This window comes from Arachis hypogaea, chromosome 16, assembly GCF_003086295.3.
Source record: "Arachis hypogaea cultivar Tifrunner chromosome 16, arahy.Tifrunner.gnm2.J5K5, whole genome shotgun sequence".
NCBI lineage: Eukaryota > Viridiplantae > Streptophyta > Magnoliopsida > Fabales > Fabaceae > Arachis > Arachis hypogaea.
This window is the reverse complement of record NC_092051.1, coordinates 148,026,198-148,053,440: the sequence shown is the minus strand read 5'-3', so window position 1 is coordinate 148,053,440 and position 27,243 is coordinate 148,026,198. Positions and strand designations below refer to the sequence as shown.

At 27.7% G+C, this 27,243-nt stretch overlaps 1 non-coding gene across 1 annotated transcript; it reads left to right on the top strand.

Annotated features, from left to right (window-relative positions):
• The first annotated feature begins 16,539 nt into the window (after positions 1-16,539).
• On the top strand, positions 16,540-16,611 carry TRNAD-GUC (transfer RNA aspartic acid (anticodon GUC)). The gene has a single exon. It is a non-coding gene; the product is annotated as a tRNA-Asp (tRNA).
• Positions 16,612-27,243: the final 10,632 nt, after the last annotated feature.

The window sequence follows — 27,243 nt, the reverse complement described above, 5'->3', positions numbered from 1 at the left end:
TTGTATGTCTCCTCTTTTTATCTGCCCATTTTTTCGTCCTCTTTGCAGCTTTGTCGAGGTAAGAACAAGTGACATCTGCTTTTTCTTCCCAATGCTTAATCATATGATAAACTCTAGGGTAAGTTAAAAAAAGAGAGTGTGGTATAAGTGGTTGTTATCCAGTCACAATCTCGAACGGACTTTTCCCTGTGGATTTGCTCCTTTGCAGATTGTATGAGAATTGAGCAATGTCTAAAAGTTTTATCCAATCTTTCTTATTAACGCTTACGAAATGTCTCAAGTAACACTCGAGTAAGACATTCACTCTCTCAGTCTGCCCATCGGTTTGAGAATGAAAGTTTGTTAAGAAGTGAAGTTCCGATCCAAGAAGTTTGAATATCTCTGTCCATAGTCATCCTGTGAAGCGTGGATCTCGATCACTGATGATACTCTTAGGTAATTCCTAATACTTCACCACATTCTTGAAGAATACTCATGTTACTTCCTCTGCAGTGCAATAAGTAGGAGTAGGTATAAAAGTATCATATTTCGAAGATCGATCCACTACCACGAGGATAGATCCAAATTCATCGAACTTCGGTAAGGCAGAGATAAAATCCAAAGACACTTTTTCACGGTCTCTCTGGAGGTGACAGAGATTCTAAGAATCCATTTGGTGTCTTATTTTCAGTCTTATCTTGTTGGCACATAAGACAAGCCTTCACATAACTCTCAACTTCATCTCTCATTTGAGACCAATAATAGGAAGATTCAATGAGTGCCAAGGTCCTTCGCTGACCTTGATGACCAACCCAATTGGTGTCGTGGCATTCTCTCACCAACTTTTTTCTTAGATTTTTTCACTAAGGAATGTATAGTCTTTTCCCTTTAGTGTAGAGAAGGTCGTCTTCTAACCAAAATATTTTGGTCTTACTTTCTCTAGTCAACTCCATTAACTTTTTGGCTAATGGATCATGATGTAACCTTCTTCTTGATGATGTATATAATGTCTCTTTCAACCATGGAAATGGCTGCCAATTCAGTATCCAACATCTAGTAGATCCTTTAACTACTTTTTCAACTCCTCAACTTCTGGCAGCACCATCTTATAAGGTGCTAAGGCAGGCTGCTTCGCTCCTAACTTCAATTTAGTATTGTGATCTACCTTCCTGTAGGTGGTAGTTGCTTTGGCAACTCAGGAAGCATCACATCCTTATTTTCTTCAAGGACTTCTTTGATTTCGAAAGAAACGTCTTCTCTTTCAGATGTTTACTTCTCTTGTAATAGAGCAAAATATGTAATCTCTCCATTCTTGAACCCTTTCTTGAGTTGCACATTAGAGAGCATTAGTGGTCCTCCAACTTTAGAGACTGTAGGGATCATGCATGAAGACCCTTTCTCCATGACGCATAGTATGTCGTAATATGTCATCAGTATTATATTTGCCTTTCTTTGCAAGTCGAGCCCGATGACTATCTTGAAATCATCTACGGCTGCTACTGAGAAATTCTCAAGGCGCTTCCAAGAATCAAGAGTCATTTCAATCTCTTTTCCTACTCCCTTAAGAGGTTCACCTTTAGTATTCACGGATTTGAACCAGTCATTCTTTTCAGCAATCTTTAACTTAAGCCTCTTTACTTCATCAGGTATGATAAAGTTGCATGTAGTACCAGTATCGATCATAGCTATGACGGGTCTTTTATTAATAAAAACTTTGACATACATCAAGCCTTTTGTTTTCTACTGTACTTGCCTCTTTACCATTTACAGCATTTACGAGTTAGATAGATTCAACACACTCAGTTACTTGCGATTGAGCTTCTCGTTGTCAAAATTCCTTGCACACAAAACATCCTCTTTATAATTTAAGTATTAATCTAATTTTTTATTCTTTCCATAATTTTATATATTTTTTATTTTATTTTTAATTTTTTATTATTATTTATTTATTATCTTTTGTTCTATTATATGTAGTTATATTGCATATAAATTTCTAAAATGATTAATCAATTTATTAATTTAGTATCGCAACATAAAAATTAGAATATTTTTTTTAAAATATTACCAAATTCTAAAATTAATAAAAAAAATTTGTCGGAATACGAGGTTTATTTTTTCCCTGATCATGGAAGTTAGTCTCTCTTTAGTGTGTTTTTTTCTTGTTATACAGAAAACATAAAAAATAAATATTTAAAAAATGACTTAATCAATATATATATAAAAAAAATAGTGACTAATGTAATTTTTTTATTATTCGAATAATTAATGTATATTTTTATTTTTTTATTTATTTAAATTAATATATTTTTAATAATAATATATATTATTTTTATTTTCTTAACATAAATTTTTTGAGTTTATCAATAATAATAATAATAATAATAATAATAATAATAATAATAATAATAATTATTATTATTATTATTATTATTATTATTATTATTAATAATGTATTTGCTAATTTGAAACAAACTATCTGACTCGGTGTTTATTATTATTATTAGTAGTAGCAGCAGCAGTAACAGTAGTAGTAAGCGAGGGCTAGCTGAGATGTGTGGAATTGTGGATCATATATATTAAATATATGAGATTAGCACTTCAAACTTGTAATTAATTAATTTTGTTGTGTGTATAATATATTAATATGAACTAGTTATTTGACTTATTTCAAACTAGCTAGTTCATGATACTATAATATTTCTTTCCTCTCCCTCTTTTCTTAACCACACATACTAGAAGTCTAGAACAATGTTATTTTAATGATATTAAGTATGCATTATCCAACCATACATATTTAGCAGCTGTTCGAAATATATAGGTAGACAAACTTTTAAATGAATAGTTAGTGAAAAATATTATGCTTATCCGTTCCATAGAAAATTAAAAGGGGCGGTTCGTTATTCGCGACAAATAAAATAATGCACAATAATTAGGGGATTCATATCAGATATTGTCGTTGTGAATTGTGATTATCCTTTCCAATAATAATAATAAAGCCATCTAAGAAATCATTGTCAACGTGTCTAATCTGTGTGTTATGAAGTCAAAAGACAACACCTCCTTCTCCATAAAACTTTCCAGTAACATAAACTTTTATTCTGGTAACTTCTTAGAACTTGCTTGTGAAGAAATAAGGAACAGAAATTCTGGTCAACAAGAACCAAAAAGGCACCAATTGGAGGACACCACTCAATTACATTATTTTAAAAATACTTAATTATTTTGTGATTACAGGTTTAATTATTTTAATAGTTGTTTAATTTTTAGAGTTTATATATATGTATTTTTTTTTCAAGTTGTTTAATTTATAGTATGCACTTGTAGGCGCAATAACACTGTTAATTAATTTTAAATAAAAAAAATTAAATATCCGAATTGATCATATTAACCGATATGTATGGGTAAATAATTGAATGATAATGATTTAAATCTATTTTATATTGTCAATAATGTATACAAAAGTAAATTATTTAATTGTGGCTCCTTTTTCTTATTTTTTCGAGAACGATTCTTTTTGGATTTCATGGGGGCTACAAATCTGAAATTCAAATACATTCCTTGCATTTGGATTAAAAACAACCAGTCATGATGAAAATGATACTATTGCCACCTTTTTCTAAGGGACAGTACATGACTTCTGCGCCTTTTATTTATCTAGTCAATGATTGACATTAGGGAACACAAGATTATAATCCAATTCTTTTAAACGCACGCTTAGCTTATCGAAATAATTTTGAGAAGATTTTTAAGTGTAGCGTTATATTTTATTTCAGTAATTTTTAATCGTTGATTTTATTTATAAAAAATATATATAATATATAATTAAGAACGATTAAAAATTACTGAAATACTAGTGTACTAATATACTTAAAAACTTTTCATAATTTTATAATGTTATTATTATATTTTACTTTGTGGCTATTTTTAAAAGAACTTAATTAGAAAATTAATGTTTTAGTTAAGATTAGTTTTTAAAAAAATAAAATTAAAATAATAATTTTATAGTAATAAAAAAATTGGCTAATATTATATACTAAACATTATAATAACAAAACAAAAAAAAATATAAATTTATATACGAAGAAAGAATATTTTGAAAAGGAAAAAAATTTGTACACCAAATAATAATTTGAAATTTTATCTAGATGCCAGATTGGCAGAAACTAATATGCTTGTAACTAAAAGAAATGCCTAGTGTATCACCAGGCAGAGTCATATGCTATTAGGTCCAATAATGTAGTGGGCAAATTTGGGACAACATCAATGTTTACCAATTTTATAAAATTTGTCCCAATTTCAAGACATGTCAGGCATACTGTGTGTGTGGGAGTGTTCGGTTAAAACCTCTAGAAGTGGGAAAAAACAATATTAGTATCTCCTAGAAGTGGTTAAATTTTGGATTCTTTGGTTTATTTTATGAGTATATTTTATTATATATATGTTGTTTATCATTGAAGGCATTGTGTTGTTTGTGCAAAATAAATAAGAATAGAAATGAATAACAACAGAATTACTTTTGAAAATAAGAAAACCTGCATTGCCACAAAAGAATTTCAAGAGTGAGTCTCACAATAGAGTCAATACAGACTCTTCAAGACATATCTATAAATGATTTGTTATTATGCTACGTATGAGTCTTGAAGAACCACATTCAAGAGTGAGTCTCACAATAGAGACCAAACAACTAATTTTTGTGGTAATCATTTTTCTAAAATTTTTTTAGCTCGTTACATATCCATAAAAAATGAAGAGTATATGTGTTAAGAGTTATAAAAATTGGTAAAGATTGAATTAATTCTAAAGTTTTAAAATCCGACAAGAATCAAGCTACATCAGTAGATCATTAATGTCTTCGTGACGATAAAATAATTTGAATGATTAATATAAATAAAAATAAATAAATGTTTAAGTCCATTAAATTAAGAATTAATTTAATTAAAGCTCATGTAAAAAAATAAAAAACTATTTTAAATTTCTATTCCAATAAATTACTATTTCCGAAGATAATTAAGGTATTAATAATTAAATACTTACTTTTAATTTACATCAATTTAATTTCCCTCAGCATGTGAATTTAATTTGTCTAGAGAATCAACCTCTTTAAAACAAGAATCCAATCTATATAGAAAAAATATAGATAAATAATTTTTGATCGGCTAATTTTAAATGATTATAATTAATAATTATTAGTTTTATATTTTTAAAAAATAAAATTTAAATAGTTATTAATTAATAATAATTAATTAGTATAAAATATAATTTAAAAATATTTATTAATTTATTATTGACTAATATTTAATATATAAAATAAAAATTTAAGTGCAGTTAATTTTATATAAAGTTGATAATTAAAAATTATTAAATATTTTAATAAATTTGACTAAATTATTATTTAATAACTTCTATCTATCAACTTCACGTGAAGTTAATTAACTGCACGTGAATTTTTACCATTTAATAATGACTTAAAATTTAAAGGTATGTTCCTATTATTTTTTAAATATCATCCCATGTGATTTTTTTCCCCTTTCACGTTTCTAATATCACCCCATGTTAGCAAAAGTAAAGTAATTTCCATTACGTAGAGTTATTCACATGTTCGTGGGTCCTGTATGACCTCGTTACTGTATACGAAATTTTAATTTGGCCACGTATTTTTTTTTTATTCTCCTCCTCCTATTATTATTTATTTATCTTTTTCTTTTGCTTGGCTATAATTTTTTTTATTGCTTAATTACTTTAGATTTGTGTATATATGAAGCGAGAATAATTAAATAATAGTTTCCTTTTAATTTTGTTATGATACAATATCATAAATTAAGTAGGCTTAAATCATCCAAAAAATTAGTTTAAAACGTCAAAATTATTTCACATTTATAAAAATGATCACGCTTTTAATTTATTCTAGACAATGTGGCACTTGATATTTTAGTTTCAATTGTATCATCTATTATTATTTAGAATAATTAGTTTTAGTAGTAATAATATTACGACTACCAGCACCAAAAAAAATATTACGACTAATAATTCTTTTTAATTAATTTAAATTTTTGTGATAATTAACTATATATTTTTCATTATTATTATATATTATGTTAATTATAGGATTTTATGATTATAAAATCTTTATCAGCAATTGTTATTAGTGTCGCTAAAAATTTTTTAACGATAAAGTATAAGATGAGTAAAATTTGATTATCAATAAATATGTTAATTATTAATTTTAGTCACCTTAAAGACAAAATAAATTATTACTAAAAGTGATTTTTTTGTATTATTGTTTAAGGTGTTATCCATTTTTATTAGTTATATAAAAGTTGATCTATATCAAAGTAAAATATGAATGATCTTTATTGAATCCAGCACCTTAATTAGCTTGTAAGGCATTTCTTGTACACAAAATCGCATCTTTTACTATGTTTTATGTAACAAAATAAATAAATAAAGAATTACAGCTCTGTGATTAAAGAGAATATCATTTGAAGGAATAAATTTAATTCCCACAATAATAATTATTTTCACAAATATAAAAAAATCAAATGAAACTAAAATTAAATTACTTTCATTATCTATCTATATATGTGTATAGATTACAATGTGTCTCTACAACTATGCCAACAATTGTTTGTTTATAGATGGGTAGCCTAAGCTATTTGGCCATCACTACAAGGTGAGATATAATAAATAGATAGAGAAATGTGACCATTTTAACATTTTTTTTTATCAATATTCACTACAACTAGTCCTGCAGATAACGACGAAATTTTGCAGCGATTTTATGATAATTGCTGCGATTAAAAATGGACTGCAATCAGCATTATATTTAATAGTAGTTTTTTTTTTCAACTGTCGTAATATACATTTAAATATATATTTTAATATTTTTTAATCAAAATCATTCGAGTATAATCTACTTAAGTTATCACTACTTTTTTAAACTGTATATGTTTAAATCATTGTTACTTAAATTCGTAACACTATTTATAGATTCGTTTTTCGTAAAAAAGTAGTTAATAAATTAAATAAGGTATATATGTTAACTCATATGAACAAGTTTACCAATAAGATTTTATTGTTTATTATATTATCATTTAATTTTACATTCAAACATAAATATAAAAGAAAAAAATAAAGTCAATGTCTTAATTTATAAAATTAAAATAAAATTCTAACAAGCATAAATTAAAATTAATCTTCTTCGAAATTATGCCTTACTAAACCTAAATCAATAAATTCTAAAAGTAGATAAATATGTAAAAATGCGATCCAAGTCATTAAATTAAGGGAATCAACATAACTCTTATAATAAAAGATCAAAATTTCTCTTCAATATCGTATTGACCTGGCGAAAAATACTCTATCAAAAATCTATGGCCTTCACGTCTTATAGGATCTGATATGTCATCTCCATAACATGGATTTTTGTTCAGATTAAAGCACATTTTTGTATAACATGTATATCATCTTGTCTTTGATGGTCTTCTAAAGTTTCATTGTCTTCTTCCATAATTTTATTGAGATTAAACTACATGGAGATTTTATTAATTCAAATGAAAGAGATATCAACTAAATTGTCTTCTGAATCAGACTCTTCTCTATCTAGACTATCAAGAACTATTTTGCTAGAATATTCAGCTAATATTGAAAATAACAACATGCATACAACAAAATAAGTATACCTAGAAGAAATTGAGAACTCCCAAGTCATTAGATAGTAATTTAGAAAAAAAAAACGAACGACAATATGCTAAGACAATTTTAAAATTAAACACAAATAAATAACAATTATTATTTCTCTTGTTGGTAGTTTGGACATATTTCTTAGAAAGAAGTTAATTTGCAATTTTATATACTTCATTTTCTCTTCTGATGCAATATCTAACTTAACTTGTTTGTAAAGTGCGTCTACATAATAAAAAAAATATAGTGCATGTTGTTTTGTTGTAAAATACACGGTTAATATTTGAGTTATTTTTTATATTATATATTTATTCTTTTACCTTCAATTCAGTAAATATATCTTTAAAGTTCTTTCCAAATACACATGTCACAAAAACATACTCAAATTTCTTCTTATGCATTCTATTCATGAAGTTCCTACAAATTTGAATGTTAACGTAGCATACATTACTGTAACAAATTTGTTAGCATATATGAACTTAAAATATATATTTTTTAAAATACAGTTTAACACAAGTTTCTAAGAGTATGTCTACGAGACAAACCTGCATGATAGATTCATTCGCAATTTTTAAGTATTAGTTATAACAAGATCGTCATGATATAACCTCTAACTAACACCTAACATTTATTCTATGAAACCATATGTTTCTAACAACAAAAATTGCATATTTTAATAAAGAGAATGGAAAAGCTATAGCTATTTCTGTAGCCAATGTTGTGCTTGCACAGCATAATGAAAAGTTCTCAATATGTTTAACAATGGTAAAAAATCGCCGCAATATTGCTTCAGAACCGCCAAATAGTGATTACTTAACATTTTAACTTTTAAATTAATATTTTATTTTTATATTATTAAGATTTAAGATTTATATTAGAGATATAACTATTTATACATGTTATCTTTTTTATCAACTTAAATTTTTGAAAGAAAAATAATATCATAACATGTGTCCAAAAAATTTAGAATTCAATCATTCGTGAATTTCGAACAAAAAATAGTATAAGATAAATAAAAAAAATCTATACAAAAAATTAAATAAACCAAAGAGATTTTTGTTTGAGAATTATAACTATTTATGTTCTTCTTACCAGCTAAAATTTTGTATAAAATTAAATATATTTTTTGGTCAAATATTAGCTAAAAGATAGGTATCGCAAAAATAAAACGGATCCATCTTTACTTTTACAAAATGTTTTTAGAGGAAGTCTCAGGAGTTATCACTTTTATTAAATTCTAGTCAGCATTTAACCATAAAAAAAGTGTGTAATTTCATATTATTAAATATAATTTTACACTATTAAATATTAATGATGATTAATTGTTGTGATAGTTACAAATCACAAAAATAGACAGACCCTGGAGTATTACTGGTTTTTTTTCTCCTTTATTTTTCGATAATCACTTTTATATATGCATGCCTTTCCTTTGTATCATTACTTGTGTCGAACATACTCTTATTTTTATTTTCTTTTGATATTGAGATGGTGGAGAAGCCATGCACATATGCACCAATGATGAATATATCTCTTTCAACAAAATTTCTTACACAATCGTAGTGGTCAATTCTATGGATTTAATGACTTATATCCCCTAAACCTAAGATACACAAAAAGAAAAAGAAGAAACACTACGGAAATTTCCATATATACTTGGACCATAGATAGCGTATTTACATGGGAAATGTGATTATGAGTGATGACTACATACATTGACATTATTTGACACCAACAACAATATAGTATGTTAGATTGGAGAATATTCCATACGGAGATTCCAATGGAATCAAACATCAAATAAGTAGGAGTATCATTAATTATTAGATTGTTCTTAATCAAATTAAAGCACCATGCATCATCACTTACCTAACCTTTCACAATTTGCAAAGAGACACAAAGTGACAACAGCATCAAAAAGCAGACACACACTTATACGTTTTAGTTCCAACAACGTGGGGCTTCTCTAAATCACCATATGCTAGCTTAGGTCCAAGTATTTCCTCCCATTTTTTTATTATTTTATTCATTTTAAAATATCTATTAATTTATAAAAAATAATAATAATATACATTATTTAAAAATTAATGTATTTAGATACATAAATACATTGATTAATTAATTGTCTAGATACATTAGCCTTGAATGTATCATTATATTATTTATAATTGTTAGTTTTTTTTAAGCAAGGAAAAAAACCTAAAGTATTCTACTTTTAATCTTATGCGCGAGAAATCTTTTTGCTCTACTGCATTATTTGTTAGTTTAAAGTTAGTTTTGTTTTTCTAATATTTTTAAAATTTAATTAAAAAATAATAAACATATAATGCTAATGCAAAAGACATTAATTAATCAGGAGTGGCAATAGAATAAGAGAAATTATTTATATAGATATAGGTGTATATATATTTGGTAGATTTTACATGAAGCGAAGTTGGTCTCATTATTTCATAAAAATAGATAGCTAGGTCGTCTCATCTCATCTCATAGTGGGTCTCACTCAATGAGTGCATTTAAAAATAATTAAAAATACAATTTGTATCTATATATACAAGAAATATCTCTAATCTAATTACTAGCTAGATAATGGCCACTACCTCATTCATAGCTTTGTTTATTGCTAGTAATTAATTAAACTAATAAAACGACGACGTACTTAGCTTACTCCTCAATGTGATATATGATAACATTCCCTATGTACATAGCCTCTTAATAAGTTTTTATATATGGTTGTTACTATATATATAGTTATATATATATATATGAACAACTACTACTCAATAAGCTCAATGATATGCTTTGAGATGTTGCTCCTATTGTGAAAACATGGTTCCTAAGATCTGATATGCATCCAAGAGTTTGGCTCGAAGGTTTGTGGATTCAAATTTTAGGTGTTCATTCTCAAAGGATAGTAGCATGTTGTGTTGTGTGGCCAAACCGAGCCGGTTTTTCAATTCCCGGTTCTCGGCTTTCAACCGGTTCAGTTGGTTCGTGAGGTTCTCTAAATGTCTCTTCTTTCTCCACCTGGACCTCCTGGCCGACTCCCGGTTCGATTGCTTGCGCCTGATTTTTCTCTCGTGGGTTGAGTAAACCGCCCGGTTCGATCCATGTGAACCGAAAGAACTAGGGCTAGCCGGGTCAAAAAAATCGGGTTGGTTAATGAGGGAAAACAACTCCTCTAGCTCAGTTGGTGTGAACATGGCCTCCCCATGACACAAAAATTGGACTTCTTCTTCAGACATTGTTGCTTCACCAAATCAATTAGCAAAGCAAAAGAAAATCAAAAGAGAGAGAGGGAAGAAAAAAACCGGTAATTTCAAAATACTAAACCGGAGAGAGGAAAGAAGGGGAAAAGGGAAGAAGTGAGGAGAAGGGGAATGCTATTTAAAGAGTGAAAAAGGTTGTAACACCCAACACATGGGGTCTACCATTTAGTAAAAGTTATTAGAAAGCTAAGGTCACATTTTCCCAAAGATAAAGGTAAATAAACTTTTTTTTTTTTTAAAGTGGCTTTCATATATAGTACGTCTTATTATTTTTTTAACCAAACAAATGCTACATACACCACTATTCAATTTCCATGCAAAAAAATAATAATAAAAAAATAAAGAACTTTAATGTAAGGTGGTATGATGGTGGGGAATTCAGATGATGAGCCACTCTTTTAATCTTTATTTATTTATTTATTTATTATTTAGGAGAGGGTAAGATAGAGAATAATAATGGGGTCCTTTGAGAAGATTAGCTTTAGCTTAATGATGAAGGGATCAATCAAAAAAACATATTGGAAGAAAATTGGATTAGAAAGTTACCGAACACCATGACTATTAGGGTTACGCCGAAGTCGTTTTGGACACGCACATACATATAGAAGGTGAAAAAGGTCGTGAAAGTTGCCACCAAAGCATTATTTAGAAAAATTAAAAAAATATATATTAATATAATTAAGGTTATAAGGTGGACTAATGAATATTTGTTACGTGGAAATAAAAAAATTGGTACCTTAGCTTATGATAGCAGCACGTACATACCCTAGACTTACTATTGTGTTGTTGGCTACAAATTAAACGAGTTCTTTTCAATTCTCCCAAACCCATGCAACCACACGTCAATATAATTAAAGGCTTCAATCACTTTGAAACATATATGCAAACAAAACTGAATTAATATATATGTTAATAAAAAACCAACCATGTTCATGATATCTTTTGATATCAATGAAGCTATAGCTTTGATCCAATTTCAGGATAAGGATTGATTAGTAATATAATAATGTATATAATTGAGCTTTAATTTCATATGTGAATTATTCAAAGATTATGTTAATTAATTAACCCGTCCCGGCCTTTGCTTCTCATCAGCTTCCACCACTTGGGTGAGTTGAGTCTTGATTTATTTTTGAAAAAGTATAGGGTACCAACATATTATCTGCCAACTTCTGCCAACTCTTATTTATATTTGTGTTTCATGGAAGTGTGTTCGTAGATATGTCTAATAATTAATATATTTTAAATATATATATAAAGAGACACATCCAAAAAATATATCTATAAAGACATTTTTATTAAATACAGTTATAAAAAAGACGTTTTTATTAGACACATCTATGAACACACTTTCATGAAACACAATTATAAATTTTATATGGACCAAAACTAAAAATAAAGGAGTACATTTTTAGGACTAAAAACTTATTTAAGTATTAAAATATATTTCTTTTAACCAAAAAGGAAGATATTAGCCAATTTTTTTGGTCCAAACATTAGATGAAATTTTTTAAATACCTTTTGAAACATACAAAGTCAAATTTTGTATTGAATTGACCGGGGCTGTTTCAAAATACTTGGATTGCGCCTAAATTACATACTCTTCTATTTGTGACCCAATTCTTTGTTTTATTTAAAAGTCTATTTCGGCCTAAAATATATTTAAAGGCCTATTTGAATTTATTAATCATATAAACTTTTTAGTTAGTTCAATGGATTTGTAAACTTTAAACAAGTCAATATATACCACATATAGAATTCAACTATCTAAATAAAATTAAGAAAATATTTAACCACATATTAATAATTATAATAGACTCTTTTTTTACCTAAACTCCTAATCTACTTTATTTTTCAGATAGGTAAGCACCAGGATCAAACTTGCGTCACTCAACAGTAAAATTTTTAATTAATATTATGTTGAACTCATTTACCCTGCCCCTAGTTGAAATTGGAATATACATAAATGAGGCTTGCTATCTTATCTTAAAACACATCATTCATGGATCATGGTTATGAATTATAATTAGGTGATTTAATTTATCTCAAGTAAACATGTACTAGAGAATTGACTAAAGAAAAATATATTTTATTTAAGCAATACTACATTAATGAATTGATAAACATTTTTTTTTATCAAATTGCAAGGATATTTATTTGATGATAATATATATGAACATTTTTCTTGGGGAAAAAAAATGATAACTCAGTTTGATATTTCTTTTCTATTTTTAAAAGCTGAATTGTGACCTTAACTTTAAAGCTTTTAATTTTATGATTTTATTATTAAGTAAAAGTTATAGGTATATATGATAAGATTACAACGTCACAAAAAATACTAATAGAATTAAGAGAAGACCAAAAAAAGGATGTTAAGGGTATTAATGACTAATTTGTCGTGAATTTGAATTTTATTTAAAAATTTGTCAAAGATCAATAAGTTGCTATGTATACAAAGTGAAATTCAATTTTTTTACACGTATTAACTTATTTAAACTATGAATGAGTTAACTATTTGACCAACTCAAGTTGGTTAATAGTAAAATTATTTATGTTGTTAGAATTGCTAAGGAATTGGAAAAAATGGGATAAACATTGCTATTAGTGTATTTATTCAATGGGTTAACGTAAAAAATAAGAAGTGAGTTCATAAGTATATAGTGGTTTTAACATTGTCAATTACAAGTTTCTGAAAATCGAAACGGCATGACAGTATTTTTTATTTTTTATTTTTTTTTTGGGTCTATCTTAAACTTATTAGCAAGCATTAAAGTTAGATATCAATCCAATCGTCCCACGTGACTTATACCAAATTAAACAAAGATATACTACCGTCCTGCAAATTAAATAAAAGTGAATGATCGTGAAAATGGAAAAGCACTTATCAATTAACATAAAGCAAAATTAGTGGAGCAACCAAAATGCAATTATTATTATTGCTTCATTTCAATCGTCCCTATGTATTGTTATGTTGATTTAACACTCACTAAGTATAAACCAATTTGGGTTTGTTGAGTAGTCAGCTTAAACAAGTGTCGGGACTTTGAATTTCACTTTGTATATGCAGCAATTCATTGATCAACAGTAGACTCTTAAATGAAGTTCTGATCTACGACGGATTAGTTTTTAACCTGTCGAATTGAAAAATACCGTAGACAACCAAACCAAAAAAACTCAATAAGAATCAGCCTATGTCATGTGTTATTCTAAAATAGCACTCCTTTTCCTAGATAATAACTTATATATATGAACTAGCTTGAATAATATTACTAATGTTTGACTGATATCATATCTCGTTAAAGGTATGATATACATTATTATTTATATAATCACTATCTCATAATATAAGCCTATTTTTTTTAGAAGATTTTTACGCATTAAGTATTTAGTTAAGTTTTTTTTGTTTTGCATATTATACCTTATATATACTTAGTATATTACTTCAGTTACATGTTTATTAATGTTTGATTTAATTTTGGTAAATTTTGACGAAAATTATCTTCGCTTACAATTTAATCATGGTTGAATCGATAAGATATACATCTTATAAAAGAAAAAATATGAACAATGTAACCTAACTTTACTTAAACAAGTACAAATATGATTTTATCCAAACTTAAAAAGAGTGAAAGGAATATTATTGTAGCTAGCTAGGGTGGTTTTCTTAGTTGAGTATTGAAAGTAGGGTTATAGGGACAGTTTTGTTTTAGTGATGGAGATGGTTCCCCGGGACAATTAGCAAAATAATATAGCGGCTCTGAGTGGAGGATAACATGCCATTCTAGTAGTGAAATTTGATTAATTTAGTGAAATAACAAAAAAAAAAAAGGGAGGCTTTCAGCAACCACTTCTTTTTAGCAGGAGCCAAAGTAGTTTGCATGTGCTACAAGCAAAATTGTCTCTATGTTTAGTTTTTTATTTTTTTTTTACGATATTTTTTAATCTGACAGATTAAGAATTAATTCGTTGCAGATCTGAGCTCCATTTAAAAATTTATCGCTGGCCAATAAATTATTGGATATACAAAATAAGTTCAAATTTCTGACACTTATTTAAGCAAATGTGTGAATTGACTATTCGACCAATTTAAATTAGTTGTATTTAGTCTTGTTTAAGTTTCTATTGATTCTTACCTTCTTCTGACACCCTTGAATGGTTAGTTTATAAATAATGGACTTGACTATTATATAAGTTGTAGTGGTTATTTTATGTTGGTTTACTGGCTGAGATAAAATAGAAATATAGGGACACTGAAATAGAGAGAAATTTTTTTTTTTTTTTAAATTGTTTCTCGTTTTTAGTAGACAAAAATAACTGGACACAATACAATATTTGTCTATTTTTTTTAAACAGATTTATATACCTTTTAATGTCTTTGTCTCAACTATATATGTAATAAAAACAATCTTAATAAAAATAGCTAGAAATAAAACTAGAATTTTATGTTTATTTTCTTAAATAGTATATTGTCAAAATATAAATGACATGGTAATATGCCATTAAATAACTTTTGGATTTATAAATGAGTCCCAATGATTTATATTATCCAACCACATTACAGTTTATGTAAAAGAATATCATTACTTTAACTTGTTTTTCTAACCGCGTAGCCGGCTCTCTAAACATAATAATAGAGGGTAAAAAAAATAAATTAAATATTATCTTGATCTCTTCAATATTTAAGCTGAATTTTAATTTGATTTTTAATATTTTAAATATTTTATTTTAATCTTAAAAGAATTTTATACGAGTTTAATATTATTACATAGTTAAATTTGACACAAATAATTTATATATTAAAGAGCTAATAGTATTCAATTTCAGTATAAATAAAATTGACATATCAACAATATCAACAATATAAAAGTTTTTTTTTTATTTTAGACCATTAATGATAAATTGTTAGGATTTGAGATTTATACAAAAACAAAATCGTAAAAAAGAAGTATTATAAGAACATTTTAATTATGTTTTCTGTAATAAATAAAAAAAATATAACTTAATTAGTAATAATATTATTACAATTCTGCTGGACAACCAACAAAAGTCTAACTAACAGCAAAAACTAACAAATATTTTTAAACTATACTCCATATTAATTAAATGTCATTAATTAATAATTATTTAAATTTTATTTTAAAAAAATATAAAATTAATTATTATTAATTATAGTTATTTAAAGTTAGTTGATTATGAACTATTTACCTATATTTTTTCATGTTATTAACGTTTACATAACTCGCTACGTTAACTATTCGTATTAAATTTAATAGTAAAAGATTAAAATATAATTAAACTGTTTAAAAAAGTTTAAAATAATATAATTTTAAAATATTAAAGACTAAATTAAGATTTAGTTTAAATTTAAAAAAAAAATTAAAATAGTGCTTTATTAAAAAAAATTGAAAGTCCCACACATGGGTGTATGTAGAAGTGATCAGAAAGAGATGTTTCTTAAATATGAAGTATATACCATTGCTTTCCATTTTTGTTTAATATTTTTTTCTTCCTATGTATTTATAACGTGAAATCATTGTTTGATCAACAAAAGTACAATAGTTCATGGCTCCATTATGAATTTATATAATGATGAGATGTAAACGAATTTTACAAGCAAGTCGTTGTAGTATAGTGGTAAGTATTCCCGCCTGTCACGCGGGTGACCCGGGTTCGATCCCCGGCAACGGCGCATTATTTTTTTGGGTACTCTTGTGGGCTCAGAAATCTGATGGACAGATATTATGGGCCTAACGAGTAACGAGAAACAAAAACACAGAATTTCTAGGCCCAAGAAAATGGAATAACTGTTAATGATTCAACCAGGCCCATTAAAAAGCTGGGACAAGTGCTAACTGCTATTTTTAGGGTGCATTTTTATTTTCTGTTTTTATTTTTAATATTTTTTATTTTATGTTTTTATTTTTTTTATAAAATTTTAAAAATAAAAATACTAAAAATAAAAATAAAAAATACAAATACAAACTAAATTTATCCTTAATTTTTTATTTTTATACTAAAAAATTTTTCTTTATATGCATCAAGTATATTGCTGAATTCTCAAAAAATGTAGGTCTAATCTAATAATAATACATAATAACTAAAAACTAATGATAGAATTTTGTATCTGCATTATTTATATTAAAAGTTTTTTTTATTAAATTATTATTGAATTAATCTTAGATTTTTTAAAAAATAGCTGTAAAAAATACATTTAATGTAAAATGAAAGTTTTTTAGATAAAATTGAAGTTTTAGAATAGAAGTAAAACAAAAATAAATTTTAAAATTTTAATATAATTTTAAAAATAAAAAATATACTTTATATTTATTTATTTTGATAAAGTAAGGGGTATAGGCTCATATACTTTACATTTAAACTTATGTGGAGTAAATTTTTAAAATGTTACTTGAGATTGACGTCGTGCACCAAAATCGTTCCTGAGAATTTAATTGTACCAATTATGTTTTAAAATTGAAAAAATTGCGCCATATTTGTTTCTGATCCATTTTCCATTAACGACATGATGATGTGTTGGTTAACGATACGTGGATGGTCATGTCACGTATCATAATGCTATTTTGTCACGTGTCACAATGTTATTTGTTCATATGTCATCCACTATATCATTATTACATATGCATCAAATTGGTTATTTACTTTGTAACAAATGACTCATTTTAATTCCTGAAATTGAATATCGTGTACCAAATTAATTTCTTCATCAGTATGTTCTCTTTTTTTTTATAAATTCAAAATTTTTAATATCTTTAAATACACTCATTTTAATTTTATCTTTTCACAAGTTATTTAAATAGGAGTATTTTTAAAATATTTTATAAAAACACTCCTATTTAGTAAAGAATTATATGAGATATTGATTTTTAAAAAATGAATATGAGATATTGACATTAATATGAGATATTCTTTTTATAAAATTTTTATTTTTGTTTCAATTTTTTATAATATTTTTTTAAAAGAATTATATGAGATATTGATATTAATTTAATAAAGAGTGTAAGTTAATAATGTAATCATATTTTTTAATATTTAACACCTTAATAAATATTTTAAAAATACATGATAAGGCATTTGTTAACTAATATAAATTCATTATTCCCATCTGTTTTAAGGATGTTTGATTTCCCATATAATTGACTTCTCACTAAATTAATAAGATATATTTATACTGCCAATTTCAATAATTAATTTTATCTATAACTTAGTTAGACATCTTTTTCATATATTACACTATTAATTAATGTAAGCATTTTTTGTAACCATGTCTTGAACAGTATTAAAACATATACAAATAAGTATAAAAGACAATAATAAAATTTTGGATTTAGCTAACATGTGCTCTAATGATACAAGTTAAAATTATTAATTAAAAAATTCATTATAAAAAATTGTATAATAAAAAATTAAAATTAGTGTATCAAAAAATAATGAGAGTTTTAAATTTACAAAAAAATAACGAGAACAAACTAATGAAATGACTATTTTGGTGCACGATATTTAATTTTAGGAACTAAAATGAGTTATTTGATGTAAAGTAAGGGATCAATTTGGTGCATATGTAATGATGATATAGTGGATAACACGTGGACAAATAACATTGTGACACGTGATATAATTTAATACGTGAAAAAATAATACTATAACACATGCCATAACAATCAACGTCAACATGTCACGTGTCGATAACTAACACGTCATCATACTGTTATACGTGGCCAAACTATAAGGTGACACGTGTCACCAAAAATCTACATCATTAAATTATGTCAGATTGTGAGTACTTCATTAACGAAAAACGAATTAGAAATTAATATGATATAACTTTTTTAATTTCTAAAACATAATTAATTCAATTAAAATTTTAGAGATAATTTTAATATACACGGTTAATCTCAAAAATCATTTTAGAGATTTATTCACTCATGTGTAATGAGTATTCGAGGATATCTAATCTATTTTTTTTAAAAAAAGCTTACGTGCAACCAATAAAAGTGTTTGGGACTGGAAAGGCATGGTGTTGCTATCGTTCAAGGCATGTTAAAGAGTCAAAAAGAAAAAAAAAAAAAGAGGAAAATAAAATAGAAAGAAAGTGAAGATGAGCATGGCCCAAATATATATAGAACATTACAACATCATCATTGTTGAACAATTTGGGATATGCATGGGACGGTTTACAATGTTCCTTTTTTTTTTTATGTATATTTGAAGGCAGTCTAAGTACTTATTCTATCCCTTTAATAACAATAATTAGCCTAGTCAAAAGAATCTTAAATAAAATTCAGATTCTTAATAAATTAATTTTTAATTTATTAGAATGAAAGATATTATGTACCAAAAAAAAAAATTACTGAGACTACTAATTTTTATTAAGAAAGTTTATTGAAATTAAATGTTACAAAATAACTAAAAAATAAAAAAACAACCAGAATTTATTCTATTTATTATTTATTAATTATTATTAATTATTATAATAATTAATAAATATTAAATAAGATAAATTCTGATTTTTTTTGCCTAATTTATTTTAGTTATTAAATATTTTTGGTTACAAAAAATTTGATTAATTGTGTTAATATCTTAGTTAATAATTCTAGAAAAACAAAAAAAAACAAAACTTATTTTATTTGATATTAATTAATTGTTACCAAATTATGGTTATTTTTAACTATTTTTTATTATTAAACATTTCCATATTCCAATAATAATTTTTACAAAAAGACCAAAAATAGTCCAAAATTTATTTTTATTAACTTTTTTAATTACAAAAGACATATTTATAGTTCTTCTTCTTATACTATTTTTTTGTCGTGACAAATAGTAATAATTGAATAAGATATGCATTAATTCCATTAATAATAATAATAGAAAGTACATTTATAATATTCAAATTGTTTTATCAACCATATTATTTACTATTAGAAATTTTATTAAATCTGGTGAATTTTCTTTATTATTTTCAGCCTATTATGCATGTAATTTTTTCAATCTATTTTTTTCTTTTCTTGTTCCATGTAGTGAAAATAGTTAAAATATCTTTAATTTAATATCTATAATTTCATACAGAATATTTATAATTTCACACAAATAACTTCCATAATTTTATATTCATAACATTCATATATTCATACATATAAATATCCATAATTAACAGATTTTTATTATTAATATTTCTCAATTTTAAAATACGTATTTTTCGAATTATCTCACATATGTGTCAATAGATTATAATTTTAAATTATTTTAATATTTTTTAGTTGATATTTATATATTTATATATATTTATTAATTTGAATCTAATCAGTTAATAATTATATTTAATAATTTATTTTTATAATTTTAGTCTAATGTATATTAAACTTCAGGCTAAAGGGGAGAAACAACTACTTCAGAAAGGAGGCCTGGACTAGAAGCAAGCTAGGCCCAAAAGAATATTTGTCCAAAATAATTTCAAGTGGATGATAATTTTCCGATGTAAAGGTCGTGTATTACACACAAGACTTCATCACAAAGCCCTTCATTCATCCTTAGACTTGGAGCGAACACTCTTGGGCCCAACTTCTCAAATTCTTCATTCATCTTGGAATTAACTTGAGGCAAACACTTTCGTGGCCCAACTTCCTGCCCATTTCTCCTTTCCCATTTATTTATTTATTTTTATTTAATTAATGTCTTTTATTTATTTCTCTCTTTTTTTTTTTGTCTTACAGAACATACACACTCTCACTCTCACTCACTACACTAGTACGAGGTTTATATTCTTTTTCCTGAGTTTAACCCAGAATTCGAACCCTATGCAATTTTATATTCTGTTGTTTGAACTCTGAATAAATAAGACCCAAAAAAAAAAAAACTCTCAATAAATGGACCAGTACTTTTCTATCTCTAGTGAATAGATTACCTGAGAAGTTCATATTTTGGACCTATATTTTGAAAATGGACATATGTTTGTGTGATCTCATAATTGAGACATAGTTAGATCTCGTTTTTATCATTTAAATCAGTTGATAATTAATGAAAGTTTATATTTATTTGGAGCTTCAAATTTACAAAATTCAAACATATACAACAAATAGTCACACCCCTATTCATAAAGTTATTTTTCAATGTAGCTAAATAACATGATGACTTTATGACAGATTGGATCAAAATCAATATTATTGATGTAAATCTAAAGTAGTTCCAAATTCCAGGATTTTGTGTACCCATCCTCTTTGTGAAGTTTTTCGGCCATGCAACTTTTCTTGCTTTTAAACATACAATGCATCCACATGTAAGATGGGGACTAAGTTTGAATTTTGTTTATATGATATTGATAGAGAAAGAAAAGATAAGGATTGATTGATTGCCTTTCACTAACACAGCTTAAAAGCCCAAGCAAAAATCACTTTTTTATTATTATTATTATTATTATTATTATTATTATTATTATTATTATTATTATTATTATTATTATTATTATTATTATTCGGAGTAATGCAGATATTATTTTTTGTTTTAAACGGTAGTTTCTTCGCCTATACTTTTTAATTGGCAACAAAATAAAGAAAGAGAGAATAAATGTATGTAAAAACTAAAAAAATACTCGACGAATTATAGTTTAAATAGCATAATTTTTTTTATACTTATTTAAAGTTGCGGTTTAAAATTTCACTCTTAATTTTAATAATAAAAAAACAAAAACAGTATCTTTTCTAAAAAAGTTAATTATTTAATAATTTAATAAATATTGTTTTAGAAAAACGTTAGGGGAAGGTTTGAAAATTGAAACTATTGGCTGAATAGTGTTATAATATGATAGACCTTAGCTTAAGGGGATGTAATATCATAATTTGAGTTAGTTTGTTTATTTAATTAAATTTTAAAAATTTAAATTTTATATTGTATATATAATAATTTATTAATTAATAATAAATTTTTAAATAAAATTTAAAATAATTAATTTTTAACTTGCCGTAACATATATATAGTGAAAAATAATATATATAATATATATATAAACAATGAATTTATTTGTGGTAGTATATTTAGCTAAATTTAATTTAATTTATAATCTATTCACTCTAACCACTTAACTAGTGTGTATGATTTGTGCGTGTTTATGTAAGAATTCCATTTTTGGTAAATAATTTTTTTTGTTATTTTAAAATTTATTCTGCAAAATTTTGAACTACGGTCCAACAAAAAATAATGAGACTAGTCCAATAATAAAAAAACAAAAATTAAAAAAAATGAAAAACAAATAGAAAAGGACAATTAATAAAGTTAAAATTGACTTTATGAGGGCAATTAATCTCCCTAAGTCAAGTTTGACTAATAAATAATAAATATTAGCTTACGGTTGGTTTATTTTTCTCATTAGAGACTTTTTGAGTCGTTCACTTTTAGTGACAGTTTTGCGTGTGTCGAGAAAAATTCTAGTAACCGAAAACCTCGGACCAATAGTCAAAATAATTTCTACCCAACTAAATGTGCCTCAAGATTTATATTATCCATCCATTCATGATTTATTTCTTTAAAAATAAATCTTAGCCATCCATTCATGATTTACTCCTTTAAGAATAAATAGTAGCCATTAATTATTTTACCACACGGTAAAATTTACTTTGAACCGAATTTTGACTAGTATTCCGCAAACAACTCCTGGAGACCCCAAATCTTCTTACTTGGCATCCAAGTAACTTGCAACTCCTTCTCAACCTCTAGGCCAAGACTATCTCAGTCTTTCACCCCTCTCTGCTGTGTTTTAACATCGAGTAACTAACTGCGATTAACTATGGATAAGCTCGACAAGCAATCGCTGACCAAGCTTCTTCATTTTTATGCCCCTTATTCATTGAAATCCAGCCCTTGACCACGAAACTTTTAGCCACTTTTACCATCATAAATTCAATAAGACTTTGAGTTTTTATTTAAGGAAACACTGACCACAAAATTCACAAAAAACTTTACACATTTTTACACTCTTTTGACCGAATTCTTGAGAGAGGAAGAGAGAAAATTCTCGCACATATTCTCTGCGCCCCCGCCCCTATTTCAACTCTTCTTCCATTGTTCTTCATGTGTTCTTCAAGGACTCAAACCATACAAACACAAACTTTTGCCCATTTTCGCTAATTCTTGCCTTTATACCAAAATTTTGGCTAGATAATCCCTTGTTCTATTTTAAAAAAAAATAGCCATGATGAATTCCTACTCTCCTCCATGTATAGAGAACTCCTCTTGAAGCACCCATGGAGCACACCTAAGAAGTTAGAGAGATTCGAGCTCAAAGTGGTTGAATTTTGATGTTTTTGCAACACTTTCAGCCAAAAAAGAAATTGCACCACTACCAGCTGTGTTTCTGCCCTTATGTGCACGCTTTTTAGTGTGTGAAAGGTTTAATAATTGAATTGCATAAGAGGTAAGGATTGGGATTAGTTAGAGTATGTTTGTGCTTGTTTTCGGTGTTCATATGAGCCACTTTGTGGTGATTTTGTGCTTGATTCTTAATTCTGAAAATTTATTGATGCTTTTCTAGCTATTTTTGGACTATTATTTGAGTGATATATGAAGCTTATTTGTCTCTGAAAATTGTATGAAATCACTGAAATTATTTGGAACACTTGGGGTTTAAGTTTCAAGCCTTAAAAGTCACTAAAGTGGATAAAATCAAGGTTGTAAAAACTGGACCGGTCATTGAACCAGTCGAATAACTGGTTCAATGGTTAACTGAGGTCAAACCGTGGTTGAACCGATTTAATTAGAAGGCCAGAAATTTGGTTTTAGAAGAGTGATCTTAGCAATAGACAGTCTCAGCGCATACAAGTTGTTTCTCAAATGTTGATACAGAACATCAACAGAACAAGTCTTAAGACACAAAATGCAGAAAAAAAAAGTTCTTCTTTCCAAGCTTACGTAGGGATGCCCTTGAGCTCTAACATTTCCTCTAAAAGCAACCAAATACAAGATTCAACACTGCTGACTTCAAGAACCACCACAAACACTCAGATACAATGAGAATTACTCTGAAATTACAAAAAACGCATGCTTCTAAAGCTTCTTCCAGATCAAGATTCCACAAAAACTCATGCTAGCTCGACTCCAAGTCCTAGGGATTCCAATTTCCACAACAGCAAGAAAGAAAAGATTTCTCATACTGACAACAGCAAGAATTCAAAAATTGAACTCTGCATTAAAAAATCAAACAAGTAGATGAGCAGAAATCAGTACCTGGCAGACAGATCGATGGAGTGGTGGGTGAACGGGAAGGAGAGGTAGATCTCAGATCTGGCCGCCGTGATATCGCTGGATCTCAGATCGGGGGAGTTGTAAACTTGCTGGCTACTGTTACTAATTAGAAACTCGAATCAGGGAAGAACGACCAGGTTAGAGTTGAGGAGTTTACCGCCGACGACATTGAAAAAGCATGCAGCGATGCTCGCCACGGAGAATGGAGAAGCGAGCAGGGAGGCAATTTGGGTGGCGAGCCAGCGACAGAGACGAAGTAAACGAATCGGAGACTGAGGGATGTGGGTGGGGTGATCGACGCTGGTTGCGTCAACGAGGAGAGGAAGAGCTGAGGAGTGCTTACTGTGAGAAGCAGCTGTTGGTGGGGGTTGCTCTTGTCTGAGTTCTCTGATAAGGTTTAGGTTGTGTGAATTGTGAAAGTGAAGGGAGAGGGAGCCTTCTGTACTGTCCGTATGGATTTTCTTTTTTTTTTCTGCGTAAAAAACGACGCCGTTTCAAGCAACAATAAAAAACCGGAACCTTTATAAACCCAGCCGGTTCGGCCAATTCACCGGTTAACTATTGGTTCGATCGATTTTTTTACCGATTTTTTGCAGATCAGTTTTGGGTGTCAACCGGCCCGGCCAGGTGACCGGTTTCTGATTAACCCGATTGAACCGGCTGATCCGGTCCCGTTTTCAAAACCTTGATAAAAAATAAAAAACAGCACTCCTGAAAATCTAGCCACTAAATGATAATGAAAGTCACGTGTATAAGAGTTAAAAAGAGGTTAGAAAACTTATTTTAATCCTATGGAACAGAGATGTAAAAGTAAGAAGGATGTTATGGTCATTTTTGGATAAAAAGAGGGTTAAAAATGTAATTTAATGAAAACATATGTAAAATTCTGAACTTAGTGTCATCAAAGATAAATTAGTAAAGTATATAAATTAATTGGTTAAGATTATAATTACAATAAAGTTTTGAGTTTAAATAAAAATTTTAGTAAAAATTAGAAGTAAAATAGTTAAAAGTGATAACTTGAATAAGTAAATAAATTAATAAAGGGTAAAATGATCTTTTAGGTCCCTAAGGTAGAATTGGCATTAGTTGAAAGTGTTATGGATAGTTTGGTCATAGAAAAATATTAGAATTAACCCGATAACATTTTGACGGTAAATCAGGTTAAACGGTAAAATTAGAGTATTTAGAGGCATATTAGTAATTTTAGGCATAAAGTCAAATTAAAAATAATTAATGAACTCAATGAAGGAGAAAAGGTATATTAGGAAAAAATATGAGGGTAAAAAGGTGAAGTAATAACACTAGTGGTAAAAGCGTCACTAAAAATCTAAAAAAAACTAGAAAAAAACAAAGTTATGTATAGAAAGGATAAAATTGAAAATGTACAAAAATTTCATGAACAAAATGGTAAAATATGTGACAAGGCTGAGATATTTTAAGAAATGACTGGGCACAAGTTTGCAAAAAAAGGGGCAGATAAGTCCCTTAGAGATAAATTTTATTGAGATGTGACGTAAAAAAAAAAATTGTAAACCCCAAGGTGCTTGAGGTTGTTTGGAGGCGGGTATTACCCACCGACTGCTAAAAATCTGTTTTTCCTTTGTGTATATATTTTGGCGTCAAGCTTTGCGACGATTGCTTGTGTCACGAACTGGTGGTATTCTTAACCACATCAACACGTATGCACGAACAGATGCAATAAGGAAATCATATCTAGGACTAGTTCCTAGGTAACGTCGGGTTGCGGGTAGTCAACCGACGCACGAGCTCATGGCCTGCATAGGACCAGGCATGCATCATACTTGGTTGCTGCATTCTCTATGTTTGTGATTGCTTATTTGTACCTGTGTTTGTATTTTGTCTCTGCTTCTTGTATTTCGTGCTTGGTTAATGGTTACTATTCTGCTATATACTTGTACTTGTACTTGTTTGTGTGACTTACCGACCTAACTGCGCGAAGTCTTACACTTAGGCTGCGGAACTCCTTAGGTTTTCTTGTGTTGTACCCTAGCTGGGAAGCTTAGGTTCTCACCCCTTACTTTCCCATTCCGCAGATGCAAACCAGCGAGATCTTCTTTGAGTTTTCAACCTTGGGAATAGCAAGCAGCAGTAGCATTACCGGAGGGTCAAAGCGACTTCTCTTACTTCCACACAGTATTTTTGTGTTTCTTCAGCTATCCAAGATCGATGACCAACAGTAGTTATAATAATAGCAATAGTAGTAACAATATTTACACTCGCTCTGTATAGATTTTAGAGGACTATGTACTTTTGTAATTACATATTTAAACAAGTTAGAATGGGTCCCAAATTAGAGTGAATCTTGTGAGTCGAGGTCTGTTAGTATAAAGATAGAGTTTGTAAATATTTTTCATAAATAAGCAACGACGTAATCCAATGTGAATGATGATGTACTAAATGAGCCTTCAGACATATATGTATGATATTACTATGTTTTCTGTATTTTCTATGCATCATGTATGTATTATCTATTTCGTTATATCTATATATGTGACACGTGATCTCGACTAGTGCTACAGGTTCATATGTATATATTTAATATAAGGTATAGAATCTTTAAAAAAAGTCGTATAGTAGTGCCTGATGGCTAATAATGGCCATAACGTGCTAAAAATTGGGTTGTTACAGTTTCATAAAAGTCTTCTCGCAGATCACGAAAAACTTGATCGTAGGAGAAGCATGGTCCACCTGACTCAGTGACACGTGGCAAAGCCCTAATTTCTCGCCATCTACGTGATGCCAACTCCTCCCTGACACCTGCGACGTGTCGTTGTCGCAGCTTCTTGCTGATTCCAAGATGCCACGCGTTTATCATCTGCTACGACCATTCAATTGCATATTACCAAAACCGAACTGATATAAAAGAATAATTTACATCGTATAAACGTTTCCTAATATTTGTTAGCCCAAAGAAAAAAACTTAATTTTGACTTCTCATACAACATTCCTTTTATATAGGTGACGTAATGAAGTATGAGAGCATGAGTTTTTACCAGAAGGAAATCTCACTGTTTTTATTTTCTTTAAAAAATATAAAAGATAAAAATTGTAA